The sequence below is a fragment of the Pteronotus mesoamericanus genome, unplaced genomic scaffold, assembly GCF_021234165.1.
Source record: "Pteronotus mesoamericanus isolate MK-2021 breed Mesoamerican mustached bat unplaced genomic scaffold, CSHL_Meso_final contig_73, whole genome shotgun sequence".
In the NCBI taxonomy this organism is placed as follows: Eukaryota; Metazoa; Chordata; class Mammalia; order Chiroptera; family Mormoopidae; genus Pteronotus; species Pteronotus mesoamericanus.
This window is the reverse complement of record NW_026555245.1, coordinates 6,962,760-6,968,759: the sequence shown is the minus strand read 5'-3', so window position 1 is coordinate 6,968,759 and position 6,000 is coordinate 6,962,760. Positions and strand designations below refer to the sequence as shown.

The 6,000-nt window shown below is 34.7% G+C and overlaps 1 pseudogene; it reads right to left on the bottom strand.

Moving 5' to 3' along the window:
• Positions 1–1,692: 1,692 nt before the first annotated feature.
• Positions 1,693–6,000, bottom strand: part of LOC129078491 (L-lactate dehydrogenase A chain-like) — a 51,168-nt pseudogene continuing 46,860 nt past the window's right edge.

Sequence of the window (6,000 nt, the reverse complement as noted above, 5' to 3'; positions counted from 1 at the left end):
CCAGGCTGAAAAGATAGTATAATAGAATGATATTGTACTAAAACTGATAACTGCAACTTCTGGATTTTTGAAATTTTTCAGGCATGAAACATTCTAAAAGATGAGTCAAATCCTGCTCTCAATCATATTGTCTAATTTAATGGGATAACTTTACACCAAATGACATATTTCTAGTTACAACTTAATCTATCACATTTTCTATTTACATAGGTACGTCACACACTAGGATATCACATTTTGTCCCTTAAAGCAATCGTTGTAAACCCAAATCTTCATTTAGTCTGGCCAATAACTAACAAGTATAGGTGGGTGATATAGTATATTCAGGCTTGTAGATAGTGAAGGGCTCTTCAGGAAGATGTTACAACATTACGATGCACCTTTTATGGAGCCAATGGGGTATGAGAATTCAGTGTCTCAGAGGATTCAAACAAATGAAAATATGGTAAAAAAAAGAAACAATTGTTTCATGTCCAACACAACTGGCAATATGGACTCGCTCACTACATTTACCAAAATTATATAAACACATACTTTTAAAATGGTACATAATTGGTGATTAAGACTACATCAGCGAAGGGGGGTGGTTTGTATATGTGAAGGGTAATGTATGTTTGTATTTTTTATTCATGTGTTTATCTTTTAACCATAACTGAGGATATCAGCAAGAGTTGTTTGGTGAAATAATTCACTAAGTCTTCCACATCTTTTCCTTTGTGTTGGTATATAGCATTACCCATACTCTTTCTTGTGCAACATTTTAAAAGAATATGTATATAAATTATGTAAGTGAAAGGTAATTCTGCAGTAACAAATGGACTATTACTTCCTAGTGAAAGAAGACTAAAAAGTAAGTATTAAAAATATGAAAACCAAACTCCATATATTGCAAAGCAACATGTTAATGACAATTATAATAAAATATGACTATACGTAGTTGATACACTAACTTCTAATGCAGAGTGTTTTGGGTTCAGTTTTGTATTTTTTCCCTTAGCATATTACTAGATACATAGTTAGTGCTTAATAAATGCTTACTAGAACAGATTAATTACAGATATTTCAGGTAGAGCTATGCTATTAGTAGATGAATAAAGTTTGAGCCAATTGCTTCATTATCACACATTGTCTTTTAATAGCAGACATTTTTTCATTATGCAAAGTTCATTTTGCATTTTAATTGGTATGACACTTGGATAGTTGCCCACATTATTTATATGTAGACTTTTCTTTTTACATTATATGGCAATGTACACTAATCTGATACATATAGCTTACAAAATAAGATCCTTTAGAAGAGTATGTATAAGACATAAGCCCAACATATATAGGATTTATACTTTGGATCCAAGGATGTGATTGATTGGAGGAAAAAATTGGACTAAGCATGTCGGGTAAAGGAACCACAAGTTACACACACAGTGAGCACAAATCTAGTTAGAAGGGCAACTGTAGTGTGTGCCACATTGACAGTGGTGCCTGAGGATGTGGAACTATTTCACACGAACCAGGTTAGGACCACACAAGATAAATACCATCCAGCATCAGGATACAGATGCAGGGTTTTATGGACCATTACTATTTCTATCATTAGGATATTGATCATATAGTCACAGGTCAGATAAAAGGGACAATATGCACAATCTCCAACTAAAATTCTATTGTAGCCTAGGCAGTGGAAGTGGCATGACACTAGAAGACTTTAAACTGCAGCTCTCTCTGGATCCCCCAAAGTATAACTGCACTCTTCTTCAACCGGTCTCTCCCTCATGTGTCAGAGTCACCTTCACAACGTCTGAGATTTCATTCTGTCCCAAGATGGAAGGAACACTAAGGAAGATGTTTTCTTTTATACCATACAGACCCTTATTCATGGTGGAAATTGGATGCACCCACCTAAGATCCTTCATTATACTTTCTGCTAAATCTGCCACAGATAGTCCAATGGCTCAGGATGTGTAGCCTTTCAGTTTGATTATCTCATAAGCACTATTAACCACCTGTTTGTGAACTTTTTTCCATTGTTCCTTATCTGCATTTGTGCCTAAATCAGGGCGCAGAGTCTTTAGGGAGACACTGGCAACATTCACTCCACTCCACACAGGCACACTAGACTCTCCATTATCCCCAAGGACCTGTCCATGACAGCTTAATGGTTGAACTCCCAGCCTTTCTCCCAGTAGGTAATGGAACCGGGCTGAATCCAGATTGCAACAACTTCTAATAACATGGTTTTTAGAAAAGTTGCTTATATTCCAAGATACACAGGTCAAGGCATCCACTGGATTGGAAACAATAAGCAATTTTCAAGTTGGGGCTGTATTTTACAACATTAGAAATGATGAATTTAAAGATGCTCATGTTATGCCGGACCAAACTAAGACAGCTTTTTTCCTCTTGTTGATGTGCCTCAACTGTGATAATAACCAGATTGGAGTTTGCAGTCACATTATAGTCTTTGCCAGAGACAATATTTGGTATTCTAAGCAAAAGCCTGCCATGTTAAAGATCCACCATCCCTCACTCTAATGTGTCTTCCATGACATCAACAAAAGCAAGTTTTTCTGCCCAGTCCTTCATTAAGATACTGATGGCACAAGCCATGCCAATAGCACTGCCCCCAATGACTGTAATCTTATTCTGGGGGCTTTGTTCTTCCTTAAGAAGATTCACAATCAGCTGATCCTTGAGTTGCCATTATGGACTTAGAACCAAAAGGAATTAGGAGTGCAGAGTGCACGGTGGGCAGGTGTTGGCGCTACACAGTGTTGCATCAGACTTGGCGGCAGCTGCTCAGGTATCAACAGCAGACGTATTTTTAAAGACCTTTAATTCACTTCAGTAAATAATTTATCATGAGTATTATTTCTTGGAGAGGTAACTAGGTTAACAGCTAGTGTTACTCTGTAGCATAGAAATGATATTTGAATGAAGGACAGGTATGAAATGAAAATGAATAGGTTGCAAATTGGTGCTTAGGAAAGTTCTCACAAATATTCTGAGACAATGCCATTTTAAATTTTGGGAAATAAAGAACTTCTGAATCTCCTTTAATCTTGGCTTTAGAGATGGGAGACTGTATCAAGGACTCTAATATCCCAAGCTTTCAAAAGTTCTCTTCCTGTTATACACTATAATAGGAAAGATGATAAGCTTAAGGTAGATATAGTTATGACTATCCCTAAGCCAATTTTAGTAAAAAAAATAAACTATTCATAGCATGAAGCAACTTGTACACATTACTTGTATTTGATAGACAGAATGCACAGAATGTCAGAACAGGAGTGTTATTTAAAATTGTAGCCCTCATATTAACTTTAATATAAAAAATTGGGATTACTGTTGACAGAATTGCCAAAGGGCATGAGGTGTTCTCATCCAAGTTCAGGCTTGGCCTGACACTCGAAAGGAGTTTCTGAGCTAAAAGAGATATTAGACCTTCAAAAACCTATCTTAAAAGTAACTAAGGAAAAAAGAAAGATGAGCCCACATAAGTTTCTCTGTTCTTTAAATCTCTGTCTTCCGATTATGCTCTGTAGAAATATGTGCCATTCTATATGTCCAAAGGAGTTTTTGATGCATTTCTTTACCACCAAAGACTATGATTTTCTGTTGCTTTAGCAGATAAAAAAGACACAGATCATTTCTGTTAGATGAACCTCTTTGTTACACTATCTGAAGGGTTTTGAAAAAAACAATGTCATATTCACCCAAAGGCAGGGAAAGAAACATAACATTACTGATTCAATGTGATAGCTATTCCTAAGGTAGAATTAAAATGGTATAATTTCAGCAATTTACTTTTTTACACTAATACCATAGTTCATTATTTTATATATCGAAGCACTTTGGAACCTCTTATGTGCTTTTAATCTATCACTTACTAGTTGGCAATTACTACTTCATCTTTGGTCTTTATACTTTTAAGAATTTGAACTCATAAAACAACATTGTTCTTATAATTGAGTAAAAACCACAGGAAAAGAAAAATTCTCTTTTTTTATCAAGCCCCACTTGTGAACATTTTTATATTCATTGTACTTATTATACTTTAACATGTTTTAAAATTAAGGTGGATTTGCATGATCTTTTTGGAAAAAGGGGAGAAATAAATCATTCTCACAGGACTAAATGGGGAAACTACATTAAAAGGATTTCAAAAAAAAATTGAGACAACCAGCCATGCTGCAAAATTCAGTTTAAAAGTCTCTGAACTCCAGTTAATGCCACCAGGGGCTCAAGCCCCAATGGAATAGAGTGATGCTACACCGTGAACATGGAGTCAAATGGGCCAATTCATGTGACAAGAATCAAGGGACATCACAAAAAAAGTGGAAGTGATGACGTTAGGAAAAGCTACTCGATTTTGGTTAAGTCAGGGTTAAGCTCGGGTCTATGAAGAATCTCTATAAGCCATGTCAGTAGGCAGTTTAAACTACCACTGAAGTTAAACTAAACTTCAACTGATAGAAGGGGAGAGAAAGCCCAAAAGTCACAAGACAATAACCAGTGAAATATGTATTGGTATATAAGAAACAATGACAAATTAAAGAACAATGAATGTTGAAAATACTGAAGTAGGAGCACCAGGAACAGTCAGTTGCAAAGCCAGTTAATCATTGGTAAAAGTGAAATGCATTTAATTGATGCTTCTTTTCAACAGGTCACTTACACACTTGCCTTCCCTCATGTCAAGAAGCACAATCTTAAAAGGGTCAAAATCCAATAGAAAAAATCTTATAAAGAGTTGACATTTTAAAATTATGTTACAATTATGTAGGCAGAACACACTGTTGAAAGGCTAATTTGATCTTTACAAATTTTTATAATTTTAAAAGATTATATTTATTATTAATACGGTAGAACTTTGCCTAAAAGTATTTGAAAATTCAACATGTGTCAGTCAACAAATATTTCATTTCCTCTTTCATTGGCATTGTCAAATTCCAGAAAATATAAAAATTAAATGGGCATGATCATGTCCTTATCTTACAAGTGAGAGAAACAGATATTAAGCAAATAGTAACACAGGTAACTATTACATTACAGTTACAATCAATGTTTTGAGAAAAAAACAGTATACTTCACCTAACTTGGAATTATGAGCATGCAGTACATCATATATGATTATATGCCTATTCTCATTGATTTTTTAACAAAATAATTTCTTTAATAAATCTTGAGTTTCAGATAATGATTCTACTAGACAAGTACACCACTCTCTTTTTTTGAAGATGTTTCATTCAGTAAATAGTTTGAAATTTGAGAAACCATAAAAATCAAGAAAAATATAAGAGAATATCTTTTTCCCTTTGTTTTCCCAATAAAGAAAGAATAACACTATTTGTATATTTCAAGGTAGTTAGTGTAGTGGAAAGCATATGTTGGCATTTTTTCACTCAGAGGAAGTTTATAGAACGTGGTCTTTACTTTGTGGTTTATTATCTTTATTTGAAATGAAATATAGAAAGCTCCAACAATAATCAGGCAGTTTGCCATTGAGCCTGTAGCATTTCAAGAACCACAAAGGAAGAATGAATCATTCCCATATACCCCTTAAACCACAGTTTCATATCTACCAATGATTTTTATAGCACTTGGGATTTGTTAATAGCTCATTAAGATGATTTCAACATTCAAACCTCCCATTTACAATTGTTTATATTTCACTACCCCAAAAATGATCAGTTAGCCCAGCCAAATCTTGATTCATGTCCTACCACAAAGTATCCCCATTTCCACTAACTTTTCCTGGTTTGCATTATTCTTAGTGATTGACTATTGCATTAACAGGTCCATTTTTATCTTTACCTGCCCTAATTTAGTCAATAAAGACACATATCCAAGGCAGTAAACTTGCTAAGAGGGCTATCTTCCAAGATCTGGATAACATGGAAAGATTTCAGGGGTATGTTAAATAATAGACAAGATCATGAAGAGCCATGGCCATCCCTTGTCTGAAATCAGAGAGATAGGAAAATTGAGACCAAACGCAGTAGG